Source organism: Argopecten irradians, chromosome 10 (genome assembly GCF_041381155.1).
Source record: "Argopecten irradians isolate NY chromosome 10, Ai_NY, whole genome shotgun sequence".
Lineage (NCBI taxonomy): Eukaryota > Metazoa > Mollusca > Bivalvia > Pectinida > Pectinidae > Argopecten > Argopecten irradians.
The window spans coordinates 43,199,842-43,221,943 of record NC_091143.1 but is presented as its reverse complement, the minus strand read 5'-3'; the positions used below and the strand labels follow the sequence as shown (position 1 = coordinate 43,221,943).

At 35.0% G+C, this 22,102-nt stretch overlaps 1 pseudogene; it reads left to right on the top strand.

Moving 5' to 3' along the window:
- The window catches only part of LOC138332717 (uncharacterized), a 74,985-nt pseudogene extending 56,602 nt beyond the window's left edge, over positions 1 to 18,383 (top strand).
- The last annotated feature ends 3,719 nt before the right edge of the window (positions 18,384 to 22,102 follow it).

The following is a 22,102-nucleotide window of genomic DNA, read 5'->3' as shown; positions in this document are numbered from 1 at the left end:
ACGGGAGGGGAGTTGCGTTCAAATAAGCGTAATCGCAATGACGTATGAATACAAACGCAGTGAAGGTTCGGACTACTTCTAGTTCACGCTTCGATAAGATTTTGCGTCATAAGTTGACGGATTTCAAAATAACAATGAAGATTTTTTATTAGATCCAATTACACATGTATTTGACATCAAAACATAAGATGAGTTCAAGCATTGTAACGGTAATAAACTATAAAATGAATCGCTGGTCGAGGATACAAAACGGGGACTTTCCTCAGGAATGTTCGGGGTATCCCTGTACGGTCACTCATCTCACATAAATAAACAGAACATCTAATTGTCGGTGAACAATTCTGCGAGCGTCTAAGCGAACAGATCATATACAGGTATCCAGAAGAAAACATTACAGGTAGCCTATCCGAAACAGTATCATCAGCTTTAAATAGCCCCGTCTTTGCATTCAAAATAGGCCTACACACACGCAAACACTTGTCTATCCTCCGCAAAATTAAAAACAAGTCACGAATATGAAGAATTTAGTCTAAATCGCGTTCTTAGACCGATACATACATGACAAACATTCAGCAGTTCAACGGTCATACCATCAATAGGTTATATCATACCTCAAGCAAGGATTTATAAGTGAGAAGGATTCGTGTCTGTCTCTTTACATTACTAAACACCACGCGAGACGCCTATGAACCGGGAATAAAAACCGTTTTTCTCAACAAATACTTGTCTTATCGAGTCAAACGAAACACCATTGTAAAGTTTATTAAATTCCACGACGTTTATAACTTGCTTTAAAGACGGAATGTTTAGGAGATATGTCTTAAATTTCCGTTAAAAATATACGTCCTTGGATAGCGATATCAAAATGATGTTCGGATCAGGCTGGACTGTGACAAAATTTAACATGAATATATCTAGAATCCGTGTTTTTATTTCAAACTTCTTCTATAACGATGCAAGCACGGCACAGTTTTTGAGTAAAAATAAAATGTGGACGGTTATCAGTTATGTGATATTGGAGTAACAGTACCGAACTTATACCGAAAATAATATGTATATCTATATTGTTGCCTTTGAAACTTTATCCATAACGCTTACTAAAAAGCTGAAATATATCAATGGTATTTCTGATATATGTTCCTAAATCACAGTTTAAGTCTAGATTTAAATTCATTATTTCAAAATTAAACTAAATCCTTAAAATAGTATATTCATTGTCGACCGTTTTGTATATCATACCGAGATTTAATAGTATGATATATGAACATTTATCGTATAATCCAAAAAGTAACCACATAAGGTGTTCAAATGAAAATTGAAATTACTTGTATACAGGCATTATAAATAGATATAATATCTTGTACCTTTTTAAAAATATACTAAGTGATATTTAAATAAGCATATTTAGTGTGATAGTGTTGTGACCTTTCTTGTATGACTATACATGTACATTTAGATTCGACACGGTGAAAATATATGCTTAGAATTTTTACTAATATCTTAGAAATTACGGAAGATTGCTATATGCCACGATTCCGTAATTACAGTTCTAGACTGGAATGGTTTTTAAGGTTAAACCTTTAGTTGAAATAGTTCTTAGAACCATTTTTGTTTCTGAATAAGTCACCTTCTATTTTTGTTTTACCTGTGTACGACATATATATGTGTGTATGTAATATATACTCCTAGGTATGATCAGGTATATTTTACTTCCATTTGCTTTTACATCTTCATTTTAAAAATGGAGGTGACAATAAAAAACCTAGAGCATAGATGTACGGGGTTTCCATAATTCAAATCACAATCCAATTAACGGATGTCCTAACCTGATTGACAGTAAGACAATAGCAGATACCCGATATAGGCCACCGAATAGCAAATTGCCCGCGGCCAGATAATTACAGGTGAGTTCGATGAATGGCGTTGTGTACAGGTAAACAACATCCTGGTCAAGGTATTACATAACAATCAAACCAAAGGCATGGCTAATCATATATCTGTAATATCGGTGATTCTACTCGTATATCGATTAAAAATTGAAAGCGACCGCGCACGGTCTGAATAAAATAGTTTGTTTTGCTTAATATCTCGATTATTTGATCTTTTACAATATCAAAAGTAAATTCTTTCTACCACATGTTGAAACGTTTTACGGTATTGAAATAAATGTATCTCGATTTATTCTGTTAGCAACACACAATACAATGTTTGTAATGATCAATCATCGGTGTGTACGTATGTCAAGCATCATATCCTTGATGCTTTAATCAAGGATTTCTTAAATTGTTACGTAAAATTTCATTTTACTGTCACAAACTTTGCAATTCACAATGTATCTTACAATGTATCGAAGATACAGACTACAGGAAAATATTATCTAAATAAAGCCTATTCGTTGCTGAACTCCTCGACAAAAAAATCTGAAACTTTTATTTCTGTGTGGATTTTCTTTCATAATTACACGAAGATACTTGCTAATAGAGCATAAATTAGAGTATTTGAAACATCGAATTTCACTTATTTAGTTATAAAAATTCGAGCCAAAGTTATTGTACGATTAACTTCACTCAAAAGTAATCATTAAAAAATCTTTGATCGGCTTTTCCTGTGACCGTCGATGTAAGTGATAGCACATCAGTTGTAGTACAGCTATAAGCTACGGACTATTGTGACGTCACACGGTTTAGAGCTAGAAAATATGCATAATCGGGTAGTCAGAAAATTTGACCTCGATATCGGCGGTTTACAGGTTATTCCGGTCGCGCGCGGCACGGAGAGGTTTCTACATGGTCTATTAAAGCCATTTCCAGCATAAACTGAAATTATCATTTTTGACTGCACAAATCCTTTAATGTCACCAGTAATGTGTATGATTTGATATTAAGGTACTGACCAGGAGTCTGGACCTGTCACCGGTAATGTGTATGATTTTATATAAAGGTACTGGCCAGGAGCCTGGACTTGTCACCGGTAATGTGTACCCAATGATGATACCGAGGACGATGTATGAACAGTGTCTGCCTGATAACTCTGTAGACGTGGCCATATCTACTGTAGCGACACACTATCTATCTAAACAGTAAGTATATATGAATAATTAAATACAGAGCTTCCCAAACAAGTGACTCGTTCATTATGTTCGAGTTTTACCACATGTTATAACCCCTCCGGTGGAACCCCTATTCTCCATGTGTACATACATTGTATGAAAGAGTCTTATATTTCCATTTCTACTTTCAGTTTCCCGTTTAAACAATGTGAAACCAAATGCGAAATATCAGACTATGAAGTCCCATCTGGTCAAGCGTATGAATATTTAACGTTTCCGTCGCGTCACTTACAACATAACGGTCAAATAATTTAAAAAGTAGTTTTAAAGTTGTGTGGTCTTTAAATCCCAATAGTATTATCTTGTTGACAACGTAGTATGCATTGAAAAATATCCTCGCATACATTTCATTTGTTCGTTTGTTTTAAACTGTTTTTGGATGGAAGTATTTTCAGAAGCTGATGCTATGGATGTTCCTTTTATTGATCTTGGTGACGTCAACACTACGCAAGCGGGAAATTCAAAAGATATACCCGTATTGTTTTGAAATCTAATGATGATAATTGAGAAATACGGTTGATATGAACCCAAACAGTATGAAATATAAATATTCATGACGCCCTAACGCGCTTTATCTTTCTTCATGATGGAATTAAATTAAATTAAATTGATGTATTTGAAATATTTTAAGTCTATCCCATATTTAAATGTATTTAAGTGGTTTTTTTTTTTTATAATTTTACAGCTTTAGCTGCTATGGTAACCATCCGAATTTGCATACTTTAAGTGAATTTGAATCTTTTGTCATTATTTGATAGAGCGCAATCTTGAACAGTATGTAATAGTATCAAGTATTGTATCAAGGACATACTCAAAATTTTATATTTTTTTCAATATCAGGTCTGAAAAAAGATTTTAGGATAAAAAAGGGGGCTCAAACCATACATAGTCATTTTGAAAAGACACAAGCTTTAATTTATATACATGTAGATATGATAAATAAAAGTCACGCGTTGGGAAACTAGTTTATTCCATAACTTTAACTCTAAAGTGATACGTTGTTTTTCGTCACATTCAGAAAAGCTAATCGCATTATAATATATTTCCACCATAAAATATTGTAACCAAATATAGAAACAGTATTATGTTGTTCACTTGATACAAATGCAGATTAAAAGAAAAAGAAAATGCCATAAAAAAACGTAGTCGCAATTTGAAAGTCAATCGGAATCAAAGAGAGGTTGAACATGACCAGTGTCACAGTAGATGTTTAAACATACACGATACTGTGTGAATTTATCACATAGTGTGTCTACTGATATAAACATGCATTACTTATGGGATAAACTGTATAACCACCCTACTGATCTAGCATTGTATGTACAGTAGGACAGTCTGTATTGATTTTAAATATTTTCTTTGAATTATTTCCAGAGTTTGTCAGATCAAAAATGGTATCATGTTCGAAGAAGCGGATGAAGAAGAGCGCAGAGTGATTAGAGAACAAGGGAAAGCAGACTGGAGGGCTTTTGTACTTTCAAGGGGACGGGAACTCAAACCAGGTTTGTTTTGTTCTTTTAAACCTAAACTCTTCTACATCCGGGTATGGAACATAGGGATACACTTCTCGAGGGGTTCCTAAATTAAGGAAAATCTTATAGAGGCTATATCGAGATTTTGCATAAATTATCGACCCTATCAGAGCGTGAAATATCAATAAAATGAAGCACCATCCGTTGGATGTAGACAGAGTTATGCATAACCAAACACGTCCTGTACACTTTATATGTTCATTTTACGACATAATGGAACATACCGCCATAATCCTGATAATTTTAAAAATGTATATGCCTTTGAAAACTCGAATCCGGTCAATCAAGTGTTCCTATTACTTGTTATAAACAGTAGAATACATACTGATTATTTTGTGACAGAACTATGTACATGTATTGAACCCTGTGGACTTGCAAATTTTGCCAAACTTTACAAACAACACGACAATCTACGATTCAACAGTAATATATATAAGGTGATAGACACTTTTAATAACTAAGTTATGCTCAATTACATACATCTAAGAAGTGGTATAATTCGGGCCTTTTATTTTTTGGGTGAAAAGACAAATTGTTTGTTTTGTTTTTAGGTCACATGAGACGTTAGTACGTTTATAGTGCTTTTATAATGCATATGAATATAGTCTTCGCATATAAATGTTGTATTAGTGAAAAAAGGTGAATAAATATTTGTTCTGTTTGTTGGCTTTCCTTCGTGTCAAGACATGATCAATTTTGTTCAAACACCACACACGCACGCACGCACGCACGCACGCACGCACACGCACGCACGCACGGACGGACGGACGACGCGCGCGCGCACGCACGCACGCACGCACGCACGCACGCACGCACGCACGCACGCACGCACGCACACACACACACACACACACACACACACACACACACACACACACACACACACACACACACACACACACACACACACACACACACACACACACCACGCACACACACACACGTTTACCAAGCAAAGAGAGGTCCAGTTTTTAAACTGATTTCTAAGTTAGTAAGCGAGGACTCCAAGTTATGATGGAGATATCGAAATATAGTTTTGAAATTTCGATGTAAAATACAATATTTAGTATTTATATCACTGCAGATACATCGATATTTAAATTTTAAGAAGTAAATGTGTTACATACATAGAGAGGTAAATACATGTGCATGTTTTCATATACCTCGGTTTGTATACATGTCACACTTTAAAAACTATTGACTTCTTAAACGCCAGAAAAGCTAATCAACACTTGAATTTTTAACACATTGAATGCGTAATCAAAAAGTTACGACATAAAATATATATTCCTTTACATGTCATTGAATGTAATTAGCTGGATATGATGTGATAGCAACCCCTAGAGTATTGAGCATGAGTGCGGTAAAACTATCGTAGTCTAGCGAGGTACATAAAGTTACCTCATTTAAACGGTATATTGTTTACACCAGCTCAGCGTAGCGAGGTACATAAAGTTACCTCATTTAAACGGTATATTGTTTACACACAGTGTGGTAAAACTAGCTCAGCCTAGCGAGGTACATAAAGTTACCTCATTTAAACGGTATATTGTTTACACACCGTGTGGTAAAACTAGCTCAGCCTAGCGAGGTACATAACGTTACCTCATTTAAACGGTATATTGTTTACACACAGTGTGGTAAAACTAGCTCAGCCTAGCGAGGTACATACGTTACCTAATTTAAACGGTATAGTGTTTACAAACAGTGTTGTTAAAACTATCTCAGCCTAGCGAGGTACATAAAGTTACCTCATTTAAACGGTATATTGTTTACTTACAGTGTGGTAAAACAATCTCAGCCTAGCGAGGTACATAAAGTTACCTCATTTTAACGGTTCATTGTTTACACAGAGTGTGGTAAAACTAGCTCAGCCTAGCGAGGTACATACGTTACCTAATTTAAACGGTATAGTGTTTACAAACAGTGTTGTTAAAACTATCTCAGCCTAGCGAGGTACATAAATTAAAGTTGCCTCATTTAAACGGTATATTGTTTACTTACAGTGTGGTAAAACAATCTCAGCCTAGCGAGGTACATAAAGTTACCTCATTTTAACGGTTCATTGTTTACACAGAGTGTGGCAAAACTAGCTCAGCCTAGCGAGGTACATAGAGTTACCTAATTTAAACGGTAAATTATTTACACACAGTGTGGTAAAACTATCTCAGCCTAGCGAGGTACATAAATTAAAGTTGCCTCATTTAAACGGTATATTGTTTACACACAGTGTGGTAAAACTATCTCAGCCTAGCGAGGTACATAAAGTTACCTCATTTAAACGGTAAATTGTTAACACTCAGTATGGTAAAACTATTTCAGCCTAGCGAGGTACATAACGTTACCTCATTTAACGGTATATTGTTTACAAACAGTGTGGTAAAATTATCACAGCCTAGCGAGGTATATATATTAAAGTTACCTCATTTAAACGGTAAATTGTTTACACACAGTGTGGTAAAACTATCACAGCCTAGCGAGGTATATAAATTAAAGTTACCTCATTTAAACGGTATATTGTTTACTTACAGTGTGGTAAAACAATCTCAGCCTAGCGAGGTACATAAAGTTACCTCATTTAAACGGTATATTGTTTAAACACAGTGTAGTTAAACTAGCTCAGCCTAGCGAGGTACATAAAGTTACCTCATTTAAACGGTATATTGTTTACACACAGTGTGGTAAAACTATCACAGCCTAGCGAGGTATATAAATTAAAGTTACCTCATTTAAACGGTATATTGTTTACTTACAGTGTGGTAAAACAATCTCAGCCTAGCGAGGTACATAAAGTTACCTCATTTAAACGGTAAATTGTTTAAACACAGTGTGGTGAAACTAGCACAGCCTAGCGAGGTACATAAAGTTACCACACTTAAACGGTATAGTGTTTACACACAATATGGGCACACAATATGGGCAATTCGAGGTTTCCCATCGAGTGACTGTTGTTTATCATGTTGATGAAACTGGAGTTATTTGATTTTTCAATTTTGAAAAAAACATGAGTTTTTAATCTTTAAAAAATAGCTAACGATAACATGATAAACAACAGTTCCGTATTGGGAAACTTGTTTATCTCATACGTTTATACCGTGGTGATCATTTGTTTCTCGTTACTACCGTATAAATACTTACTTCAAGTTTTCCACCATAAATTACAGTGCCTACTTAGAGAGTCAATATTCTGTAGTTGATTATTGCAACTACCAGTGATATAGTAAATCAATGTTATTTAAAATAAAACTCTTCATAAAAAATAGTTCGGACTAAATTAAAAGCAAATCGGAATCAAGAGATTGTGGAGTCGACCAATCAGTGGCTCTGTAGGTGTTTATACATATACATTGAGCAGAATCTTATTGCAAATCAATTCCATGTACAATGTAGTCCATTCAATGAGTTCATTACTAAACTGTACATTTGCAAAAAAAGAACATAGAAGGTTTCTCGTTTCAGCAAAGTATAAAAGTTGGAAATGTTTGTAATATTTATAGTTTTCCTTTTACATTTTTTTGAAAATCCATGACACTAACATTATCAAGTCACACATATTGAGTTTATATGAGACGTACAAGTTGTACATACAAGGTATATTATATACGTATATATATATGTAGACTGTTAACTGTATATAGGAATTTTTTAGCGATACAGTATTCTAATAACAAATAAAAAGAATTACAAGTCAATATATGAATTTTAATTACTCAACTTTTATTTTTCCCTCTTAGCGTGGACTTACATGTTACGTTGACTTCTGAAGCAAAATAATGTGCCTATATATATTGCACACAAGGATTATAAGCCAAAAAAGGCCCGATTAGTGATCATATGACAATCAATTCAACAGTTACATAAGTAAGTCTAAGAAATCTGTTGTGAACAATTTCGCAAATGGATGTTCTTTACGTATTTAAAAAACAATGCTGCTCCATATATACTTTCCTAACTTTGAAAGTGTATAGTTATATCTGAAAGTTTATAAAATAATGTTGTAAAAGACTGGTCCTATGGGCCAGGTGAGCTAATAAATATACTACATATGCATATAAGAAAATGTCAGCTGTACAGGTTGTCATGTCCAACTTTGAATCATCAAAAAAAGTAAGAATACTTAACCATTTCAGGCAAGTTTCAGCTAAACTGCACTTCAATATGTTCAAAATAAAATATCTAGGATAATTTCAGATTGTTTAAAAAAAAACTTTGGTCAGGAACAACCCAGGACCATTTTAGGCAAGTTTCAGGTAAATCGTACTTGTGGAACTAGAGTAGAAATTCATAGCGAACGACATACAGCGGATGACGACAGATGACCTTAAAAACTGAAGTACTTAATGCAAAAGGCAGTATTTTTTGCAATAATACATGCTATTGTGGGAAACACAATTTCACAGTGTGGATATTATGTAATATGCACATTGTTTTAAAGAGATTGATTAAAATTTGTATGCTGAGATTAGTAGACAAAACATACTGGGGAAAACAAAGGTCAAAGGGCATATAATGACCTTTAAAGTTTAATTAATTTGTTTTCTTTGGTACAAAAGTAATTTATGTGGAAGAATGGAAAAGGTCATCTAGAAATTATTTTTGACGTGCAAAAATGTTCATTCATTCCTTATTATATTCCACCATAATGCTTCAGACATTTTTGTAAGATCTCTCTGACTACTTCATGCGACAAATAACCAGTTTTCAAATACAGTATTTGAAGCATGGAAATGTTTGAAACTTCATTCAATATTTTGGACACCGTTGAAAACATCTCATTAGTCCCTGCATGTTCGAACAAAATCTGAACCTTATATGATTCCAAATAAACTTGAATCACATGACCACGTATTACAAATTGTCATCCACTGGCAATTGATTAATACCTGGTATATACATTCCCAAAATGTTAACTAATAAGTGTCACATACTATCATCTATTTGATGAAAAAATCCAATGTTGATAAATAATACATACTGGTAACCTATTTAAATCTAAATCAAATCACAATTCCTGGTTGTTTGTTCGAGATAGTTCATCTTAAAAGTCCATGCTCATTAGAGCAACTTGATCACTGAATTTGCAATTTTTTTGTTTTTCTTTTCTCACTTGTTATCCAGTTATGTATGGTATTTTTGATCTTTTTTCACCCTAAATCTTTTAGACACTCATTTGCAGCGATGGCATACTTGCAGTCTCTCATTTTCATCTCTTTTCGCATTGAGATGTTTTCTCTAAACATTTTCTTCAGACAGGTCTGCGGTTTGGGTGTTTAATATGACTTGGCCTGAAAGTAAAGACAAGCTTAAAGCTAGAATATGTATGGTATCATTATCACCAACTTATTTCTTTTAACTTGTTATCCAGTTATGTATGGTATTTTTTATCTTTTTCCACCCTAAATCTTTTTGACACACGCACACACGCACATACTATCTAAATATTACAAAGTGAATGGTGTTATATAACAATAATACATGTATAAGGAATAAGAATATTACAATTATATCTGACATAATTATACAAATACTCCTTATGATTGCAAGTGTTGGGTATCCGGTATAAGTGATCAGTGATAGTTGCCCCTGAATGGGGATGCAGGTAAACTCAGTAGTGGCGTATTTCATCCAGTCAGACACTAAATCTGTCCTCCAGTCAACAATTGTTTTGCCTGTAACTAACATTATAACTTGGATATACAGGTATTAGGCCAACAATTCAATTCCTTTATTACTCAACAGGTCTAGTGAAGTAAAAAATGAACGTAATGTGTACACATTGTATAACCTATAGTCGATCCTAAGACATAGAATTATACATTTTTCAGTAATAGCTAAATGTACACATAGCCCTCACAAGATTTGTGAATTGTTTGAATATGCATGATACATTAAAAAATATGAAAATAAAGATTTTTTTTTAAATCCTGTAGAAAAAACGGCGATTTTGTCCCGCCAAAAATGTACAAGGTTTCAGCGCCTTTCATATTTACATACATTCTTGAATTTTTGCATAGACATAGCATAGACAGTTGTCTACAGCAATTTCACGCCAAAACTTTGTCACTCTTTTACGTCATTCAAGTCAAGGTCATACAAGTCACATATGCTACAGCGATACAATTGTTGTAGAACATCTTTACATCAAAGACCGATTGCCGCACATACAATTACGTCTGCATCATGATAGACAAATGTCAGAATAAGTTTTTATTGTATGACCTTAATCACTCTTGAAGGTCAAGGTAGTAAAATGTTGAATTATATGCTGAAATATCATTTTACATTAACACAATTTCTTTGAAACATCAGCTCAGCTCATGTATAGTATAAAATATAAGCTTACAATCGAATGACCTTGACATGCATTCAAGGTCACAATGGTCAAATCTTGCCCCAAGAGCACAACATAGTTCAAGTTATATGTGTCGAAAGTTTCATACTCACGAAACAAGTTATTTACCACCAAACGTTACCAACATTTTGATAATTGCAATATCTACAATGCACAGGGTTTAATTTCACAAAGTCAAATAAAAGTTCAAAATTAATTTTAGCGGTATATGTACCGCCAAAAAATGATGATATTTGCTACTTCAGTGCAGTAGAATAAATGCACACGGTCCGACCATGATTTTACATTTTTACAATGGTGTCAGTAATTATAAAATGACCTTTTCACATATGCTCTCATCTTAATAAACATAAAGCGTAAAGACAAGAACTAATATTATGCATAAATGATGTGTTGTAACGGGTACCTATAAAGCTTCATGATTTACATGGGATCTCAGCGCATTTAAAAGTTGGTGTGTAATAGTCATTTTTTGCACATACATGTATGTATATACTATGGAACGATGTTTATAACAGTTTTTGTTTCAAGGTCATATCATACAAAATAGCAGAGATATTGGCTCATGAAATTGGCAATTTGTTCATTAAAATTAAATAAGATCGCGACCGTTGTTTGAATTCTGATAGATCTGGCCACCACTGAGACGCGCAGTGTTGCGTGTTAATAACCACATATAAAATATGCAGAACTTGTTTATACAAAAAATGGCGGCTTCATTTTACAGAAATCGTACAAAATGTTGAGATTTCATTTATAGATATAGTATATCTCAATACCCCATCTTAGGCATTGATCCGTTCAATGCACATGTATACTTCACAAAAAGGTATTTAATGTATCCTCCATCTATGTTGCATTTGTGAATGTTGAAATATGTTTCTCTATATAGTATATTTTGTAAACAGACTAATAATAAAGTTTGAAGTTTGAAAGTCCAGAGACACGACGGGTAGTGATCCATTCAGTTGAGTTTATTGCATCAGTTCCATTAAAGTGCAATTTAAACAATCTTTTTAAACTTAAAAAACATTTAATAGACAACATCAACTAAACCACAATTATGGGCACTGTCTAGACCCAGTGGATAGCTAATTCGACAAGTTTGTCGGACATTTTACACATTTTTCACATAAGATATTATCTTAACATACGTAAAGCATAGATGCAAGAACTTATATGGTACATAAATATGTCTTGTAACGGGTGCTTATAAAGCTCCATACATGTTCGTTCTTTCGACCGTTCGTTCAGTCTGTACAGATAGTTCTATTTGATGCGAAGAGAAAATGTATTAAAGTGATCGTCTGATCGATAACATGACTATTTTGCTGGATGGAAATCGACGCAAAGTTAGTAGGTCAATGTCTACGATTTATGAGTCGAAGTCCAGATGAGACGACCGTTTTAAAATGATCCCATTTAAAAACTTTGACTCATCAATGTATTACTGTACGTTTATCTTTCAAACAGTGGGTTAACTTGAATTTATATTAAAAAAAAAAAAAAAATATTGACAACGGGCGAACCAGTCGTCCCACTCCCTGTATGCTGAGCGCTAAGCAGGAGCAGAAACTACCACTTTTATAGACTTTGGTGTGTCTCGGCCAGGGGGCAGAACCCAGAGCCTTCCTCACAGGGGCGAACGCTCAACTCAAGGCCAAAAGTGAGGCGGTGCCAAGGGAGGCATTAGGAAAGATAAAGTCAGATAGGAAGAAGAGAAAAAATAAGATCCTAAATTTAGTCGCCTTTTACGATCATGCAATAGGGGCAGCAGGATCAATTCTAACACCCTACCTGCAGGGCTGATTTTTTCTCCGTCTGTCCGATATTTAAACTTTTTCTACCTTTACCACTTTTTATTAAGTTGCAGCACTGGAAGTTTTTTAATTATAAAAGTGAAAAAATCTTTTTAACGTGAACCCGTAAAAATTAGGCTCGAAAGATGCCAAATCAGTCCGAACTCTTCCAAACATCGTCGCGACAATCTCGAAGTAACACGAGTGTTGTGAAACTAAGAGAAATGTCAACAGATTTTCGTAAATCAAAACACGTTGTCGACCTCAGCAGACTCTATCTACAAAAAAAATAATGCTCTCACATTACAATTTTTGATACACACAATCTTGAATAACGGCATTGTGTGAATTAGATGTTTCAAATACTCGCTCTGTGGACATAAACGAGCACGATTTGCTCATATTAGCCAGAAGGAAAACGTTAACAATCACGTGTGCCCTTACGCTAGTTACCTGGATCACCACGTGCAGGACGTGTGGACGTCAGTCACCTGATACGATTCAGAATTCCGACAAAACCCGAAGGTACTGAATATGGCGGAGATTGAATGCGATTTATTCAAAACAAGGAATATATGATCTCTAGATTTCGGCTCTTTTATAGACAGACATATTGTTTTGGGCGCTTAACCACCAAGTTGCATGTCCATATTCAAATGTCAAATGTTAAAACGACATACCGTTACAGTGAAAATTACAAGAAGTACACCTTTAAAATAGTGCCAGTTGCCGTTTATTAATAATACCCGTCATATCCCATACAATAATTGTATATAATTGGTTAAATGTTAAACTCACAACTTACGTCAAATAACTGTCTTTGATTAATAAAAGCTCAAAATCAAGCACACCACTATATAATTTTATTACATTTTAAACTTTGGTATCACCAAAGCAGATCCTTAATTAAGGTTGTTTATAAAATAGTGCCACCTGCCGTTTATTAATAATACCTGTCATATCCCATACATGAATTGTTTGAATGTTAAACTCCTGCATATATTTATGAATGAATGTTGTAGGGGGAGCTCTCGTCGTTTTAACTGTTTCTTCAAATGGTCATGGTGAGATGTCATCTGTGTTTTATCATGGGCAATCTGTTTTGGGCCACATCGCGTCTGATATGACCACAGAAGGAATCCTCACACAGGTGGGTACAATTGTCGGTGAAGCATACCGGCAAAATAGTCACCCGAAACAGCGTGCACTTCATAGGATATATAATTTTAAACAAGCCACAGAAAAATTCTAGGAAATCATGCTAATTCCTTAATGATGCGTTTTCTGGAGCAAATTGATACTGGGTTGATGTGTTTGTAATATTCTTTTTTATTCCTTGTCGGTAAAACTGGAGGGGACTATAGTGTTTGTTCCCGTCTGTCCGTCCGTCCGTCCGTCCGTCCGTCCGGATTGGCTATCAGATGATAACTTTGACGGATTTTGACAAAATGTTTAGAATTTGAGAATAAAAAAAACCCAGCGTGGGATTTAATTTAGGGTTAGAAGGTCAGCTACAAAGGTCACTGTTACTGAAAATCAGATTGATTCACAAAATATTAGTTTCCAAAAGATAACTTGAGAAAAAAAAGGTACATGTATTTTGATCAAACTTCATACAATGGCAGCATATGAGAAAATATAGCTTGGGATTGAATTTGAAGTCAAAAGGTCACTGCTACTAAAAGTAGTTTGTTTCAAAAGTTACCTGACCATAACTTGAGAACATATCAAAGGATATTTTACAAACTTCATACAATGAAAGCCAATGAGGAAATAGAGCTTAAGGTCCAAAGGTCAACAACAAAGGTCTCTATTACTAAAAATAGATTGTTTCATAAATTTTAGCTTCGGATAATAACTTGTGTCACACATAGACAGAATTTATTCAAACTGCATACAATGATAACATAACTAAACAATAATAACTTGGCATAGATTAGAAAATCTAATTGACGGTAGGGGATGTGTGTTGCTTGCAACCCTTACTGTAAGCTAATTCATTTTACATTCGTTGTCGCTATTCTATTCTTTTGCTCACTGTGTCAGTAACTTGATCCGGCATTGACGTCTTGTGAAATGTGATAATTCCAATTTAACCCAGTTTTGTTAATGTGTTGACCCAAATCTAATCTAGATTTGTTTTGGTGTTATCATGATCCAGATTCGACCTTGATTTGAATGTTTAATGCGAAATAGGTAAGAATTTAGATTGCTAGAGGAATTTCTGAGCTGGTACAGGGTAACATTAAGTGAATGGAATATATCTGGGGGGTTTTCGTAATTTAATGGGTTTTTTAAATCATGTTACTGTAAGTTGTCTATTTTTATATTAATATAGGAGGAATATCTGGCAACTAACTTCCATGTGTTTTATGGGAGAAACGAAGATGATTTTAGGGAGCCATTTACAAGTGGACTACCGGATATAGAAGAACTCGGACTGGAATTGGTGTCTATTAAATTAACCACACGGCATTACATTACTCGTACGTTAGACGTTATTGATAAAGATCTGGTAAACCAAATTTACATGTGTTCTGCCCGGATTGTTTATGCTTTACAACCAATCGCCATTTAAAGTTCAAATTCTAGTTTAGGGTTTGTGACAGTGGACAACTAATACAACCTTCATTAGATTAAGATTATAATTTATAGGTAAATCTAAAACATTCCAATAATTCATCAGTATTGACTACAATAAGCAGTTATAGAAACCTGGTCTTTGTGTTTGCACCATATCATTGACATATTTTGGAAGATTTGGTTTTTTACTTCATAATATACTTTATAATTTATACTTTTATAATAACGGCATAGTTGGTATATTTTTGTTATTACTCCAAAACACATATTTACTACAGGAATATTTATATTACGTATTTAACACATTGTGAACAATACAATGTTATCGTTATAATTTTTACTATTGAGATAAAGTAATACAGAAAACAAGATACAAAACTGTAAACATGCAGAAAATACAACAAAATGTAATTTAAAAATAGCTTGCAAGAGATAACAATACAAATTTAAACTGCTTAATACACAAACGCTTTTAAAGACCGAGATGCAGATACTTTAAATCAAACAATGCATTATTGTATTCCACACAGGTTTTACTTAACAGGGAGCATGATTTACAATAAATCTGATTCCTGACGTTGCCAGGGATCTAAATCGGAACCTCTGGATTACTAGTTTGACGCTAAATCGATCGAGATAAATTCTCTCTAGCCGAGCGGTATATTGCGGCCAGTATTGACCAGGGTTTCACTTATAAGAATATAAAAGACCTTCATTGTGTACCATACAGATACTCCAGTTTAGCAAATATAGCACAGTATGGATTTTTTTTTTCATTATGACATGACATTACACAAATGACTTACCACCTAAAGTGTATACTACCTTACTGTAGATATGACATAGACGGCAAAAACAATTTTAACTATGGCGGTATTTGGTTATACCAGGTATATTATTTTGAATTATAAGTGCATGGTAAGTTGTCATTTAACATATATACCATGTACTATTTAATGGAAATACGACATTACATGTAAAAATGGAAAATAGAAGCAAATAAGCAGCTTTTGACACCACAAATGTACAGATAAGTATTGACAGCATGCAATTTGACAGGATATGCACTAAATGCAGAAAAAATGAGAAAAATAATCAGTTCACCATAAAACTATACACTCTGTATTTACTAAGACAAACAGATTATCGTATTTTATTATGAAGATGATGTTAAATGAACTATGTGATGTGTTCAGTCATTGCAATTATAATTATTTTATTTTAATGTTTTAACAGATACCACAGACAAGCTGAAATATTCCCAGATGATGGTTGCTATGGTGTTTCCATGGTTGCATCATGTTGTATACGGAGGATTGTCAAATTCAAGGTCCGAGAAGGAAAAAGAACAAATCATCACCCAATACTTTGACAGATTACAAACATACACCTACAATCATTCTGACTTCATACCGTACATTTTCTTTACAGAGGTAGTGATCAAAAGAAACAAAAAATAGGCACAGCAACTCATGTGCGTATAATGTGATAAGTCTCATTTTACCGATTTTTTCCTTAATCCGAAATTCTATGCATATATGTGGTTGAAATTTATGCTATTGGCGACGATGATAATATATAAAAGACAGATTTTATTCCTACAATTACCAAATAGAAATTCTGCAAATGACTGCTGTTTTCGTGGGCATTAACAATTAGAGTGCCAAGTATTTGAACTTTTCAGCCACGGCAAAGAATCACAGCGATCAAGTTGTGACATATTCCCAATTATCACATAGCTGGCCCGTCCAGCCACGACATAACCCATGTCAAAAATATCGTAACACACATGTGAAAAAACACTATCATGACGTCACATGCAGATTTGACGTCATCATTTTGGTATGACGTCTGATGATTGTTTCAGTAGACTGAAACGTCACATTTGAGCCGGATTTCTACTGTTTTATATATTGACCAAATTTAAAGTTTTGCTTATATATCTATTAATAAAAGTTATGTGATAAATAGGATCTTGTACTCGTGGCTATGTGATATGGAATTTATCAAACTCGTTAAATAATTTGATTTGCCACTCGCCTAAAGGCTCGTGACATTGAACTCGTTTGATAAATTCCATATCACATAGTCACGAATTAAAAGATCCTTTATTTATGACGTCATAGAACCCAGAACAAGTCTATAGACATTTCTCTGTACGTAAAATATTGGCGTTGTCTGGGTTATCGTGAACTGCAACTTACAAATATAACTGTAATGTGGTCAAATGGAAACCTTTTAGCTTTGTGTGACCACCATTGAACAATACTTCCGCTGTGGTACGAGCAGTCTGATTGCGAGTAGGAGATACTTGCGCATACCGGGTGAAGTGATCCGTAAGCACTAGTATGTTGGAATATCCTCCCTTTGACGTTTCCAACGTCAGATACAGACCAGCTCCTGTGGCTGTGTGGTGATAATGTTCTTCAATGGTGCACGCTTTGCTGTGGGTGTTTTTTCTCATAACACATATACAGCGCTTGCATGATATACTTATTCAGAAACTGATTTGTGCATTTTATGTGTCTTCTAAATGTGAAATTTGTAAACATCTTGTTGATAACTTTGAAATTCAATTTTATTTAAAGAAGCCTTTGAATTCTAAAACTAAACAAATAGTGCGTAAATATTGCATGCAAGCCCTCTCTCTGCATATTGAAGCTGGCTGTCATAACGCCGTTCCCAGAGGCGATAGACTTTGTACTGTTGTGACAAAAATGATGTAGAAGATGAAATGCATTTTGTATTACTATATCCTGCTTATTCTGAGTTACGTAAAAAGCAAAGTGTATATAAATTAATTATGTCATTTTCATCTAAAAATGTAAAGAAATTAAATTTGCTGAGGAAATATTTGATCCAGGCAACAGAAAAAAGGAAAATTCTCATTAATCTGCAGTAGTATATCATACTCATATATTAGTCAATTTGTTTAATTTGTTATATCGGAATTATCCTCCTCAATCTTGAAACATAACAATGAATATTGTATTATGTATTTATGTATTTAATAAACTTATATGCTGTATTGAATTTGGAAAATAAAAAAACTTGAAAATTTGAGCTGGATTCCATCTCTTGTAATGCCCGCTGAGCCGGACACATGTCGCGGCGCTGAGGGTGTGTTCCCGCTACGCCTACATTCTATAATAATAGGTAAAAAGATCAAAGAAAGTGTAAATATAGTCTGTGTCCAGTTTCTTACTGCTTGCAATATAATTTTATAACACAATTCTTACGGGCAGTATAGTGATTTTTTCCTGCAAAAATATTTTTACGGCATCGTAATCTTCCTATCAAAATTTATACATGTAAATATAAAATATCATGTTGTATGCTTTCGATTGTAAGGTTTGTAATGCCTATTTTTACTGAATGCTCGATACATCTTCATGAAATTTCGTTAAATCCCTTCGTCACTGCAATCGGTTTTATTACGACCCTCTCTAACAGCACTTATGAAAGGATGTAACACCCTATCACGTGCTTGCAGTTTTCTCCAGCCACGTAATTACAACTGCTCAATATCCTGCAAATCTTCCTCTAAGGAATTGTCTGTAATTAACACCTCAGCCCTCACGTTGACCTGTAGACTTGTACATACAGCCGTGATGTATCCTTTGGTAACCTTGACAGTGTATCGGCGTCAGTAATATTTCTCCCGGCCGTATACTTAAGGTTGTATTCTTCTGTGGTTTCAGTTTCGTTAAAGTCTCGTTTCGACATAGATCAAAGAAGTTATGAATTTTTCAAATAAGATCTATAAATATATGTAGCAAGTTACCAGTTGCAAATTTTGTCCAAAGAATTACATTTCTAATTTTCTCATTTCCAGGCTCCTGATCACTACCTTTATATCAAATCATACACATTACCGGTGATATTAAGTCCAGGCTCCTGGTCAGTACCTTAATATCAAATCATACACCTTACTCGTGACATAAAGTCCAAGCTCCTGGTCAGTGCCATAATATCACATCATACACATTACCGGTGGTCTGAAGTCCAGGCTCCTGGTCAGTACCTTTTTATCAAATCATACACATTACCGTTGACATTAAATCCAGGTTCCTGGTCAGTACCTTAATATCAAATCATACACATTACCGGTGACATTAAGTCCAGGTTCCTGGTCAGTACCTTAATATCAAAACATAAACTTTACCGGTGCCATTAAGTCCAGGCTCCTGGTCAGTACCTTATATCAAAACATACACATTATCGCTGTACATTAAGTCCAGGCTCCTGGTCAGTACCTTAATATCAAATCATACACATTACCGGTGACATTAAGTCCAGGTTCCTGGTAAGTACCTTAATATCAAAACATACACATTATCGCTGACATAAAGTCCAGGCTCCTGGTCAGTACCTTATTATCAAATCATACACATTTCCGGTGACAGGTTCAGACTCCTGGTCAGTACCTTAATATCAAATCATACACATTACCGGTGACAAGTCCAGACTCCTTGTCAGTACCTTTATATCAAATCATACACATTACCGATGACATAAAGTCCAGGCTCCTGGTCAATATCTTAATATCAAATCATACACATTACCGGTGACAGGTTCAGACTCCTGGTCAGTACCTTAATATCAAATCATACACATTACCGCTGACAGGTTCAGACTACTGGTCAATACCTTAATATTAAATCATACACATTACCGATGACAGGTCCAGACTCCTGGTCAGTACCGTAATATCAAATCATATACATTACCGATGACATAAAGTCCAGGCTCCTAGTCAATATCTTAATATCAAATCATACACATTACCCGTGACAGGTACAGACTGCTGGTCAGTACCTTAATATCAAATCATACACATTACCGATGACAGGTTCAGACTCCTGGTCAGTACCTTAATATCAAATCATACACATTACCGATGACAGGTTCAGACTCCTGGTCAGTACCTTAATATCAAATCATACACATTACCGATGACAAATCTAGTCTCCTGGTCAGTACCTTAATATCAAATCATACACATTACCGTTGACAATAAGTCCAGGTTCCTGGTCAGTACCTTGATATCAAATCATACACATTACCGGTGATATTAAGTCCAGGTTCCTGGTCAGTACCTTAATATCAAATCATACACATTTCCGGTGACATTAAGTCCAGGTTCCTGGTAAGTACCTTAATATCAAAACATACACATTATCGCTGACATTAAGTCCAGGCTCCTGGTCAGTACCTTATATCAAATCATACACCTTACTCGTGACATTAAGTCCAAGCTCCTGGTCAGTACCATTATATCACATCATACACATTACCGGTGGTCTGAAGTCCAGGCTCCTGGTCAGTACCTTTTTATCAAACCATACACATTACCGTTAACATTAAGTCCAGGCTCCTGATCAGTATCTTAATATGAAATCATACATATTTCCTGTGACATTAAGTCCAGGTTCATGCTCAGTACCTTAATATCAAATCATACATATTACCAGTGACATTAAGTTCAGGCTCCTGGTGAGTACCTTAATATGAAATGATACACATTTCCGGTGACAAGTCCAGGCTCCTGGTCAGTACCTTATATCAAATCAGTCACATTACCGGTGTTATGAAGTCCAGGCTCCTGGTCAGTACCTTAATATCAAATCACTACACCTTACTCGTGACATTAAGTCCAGGCTCCTGGTCAGTACCATTATATCACATCATACACATTACCGGTGGTCTGAAGTCCAGGCTCCTGGTCAGTACCTTTTATCAAATCATACACATTACCGTTGACATTAAATCCAGGTTCCTGGTCAGTACCTCAAGATCAAATCATACACATTACCGGTGACATTAAGTCCAGGTTCCTGGTCAGTACCTTAATATCAAAACATAAACCTTACCGGTGCCATTAAGTCCAGGCTCCTGGTCAGTACCTTATATCAAATCAGTCACATTACCGGTGTTATGAAGTCCAGGCTCCTGGTCAGTACCTTAATATCAAATCATACACCTTACTCGTGACACAAAATCCAAGCTCCTGGTAAGTACCTTAATATCAAATCATACACATTATCGCTGACATTAAGTCCAGGCTCCTGGTCAGTACCTTATATCAAATCAGTCACATTACCGGTGTTATTAAGTCCAGGTTCCTGGTCAGTACCTTTATATCAAAACATAAACCTTACCGGTGCCATTAAGTCCAGGCTCCTGGTCAGTACCTTATATCAAATCAGTCACATTACCGGTGTTATGAAGTCCAGGCTCCTGGTCAGTACCTTAATATCAAATCATACACCTTACTCGTGACATAAAGTCCAAGCTCCTAGTCAGTACATATTATATCACATCATACACATTACCGGTCGTCTGAAGTCCAGGCTCCTGGTCAGTACCTTTTTATCAAACCATACACATTACCGTTAACATTACGTCCAGGCTCCTGGTCAGTATCTTTATATCAAATCATACACATTACCGGTGACATTAATACCAGGCTTCCGGTCAGTACCTTAATATCAAATCATATACATTACCAGTGACATAAAGTCAAGGCTCCTGGTCAGTACCTTTATATCAAATCTTACACATTTCCGGTGACAGGTTCAGACTCCTGGTCAGTACCTTAATATCAAATCATACACATTACCGGTGACAAGTCCAGACTCCCTGTCAGTACCTTTATATCAAATCATACACATTACCGATGACATAAAGTCCAGGCTCCTGGTCAGTACCTTATTATCAAATCATA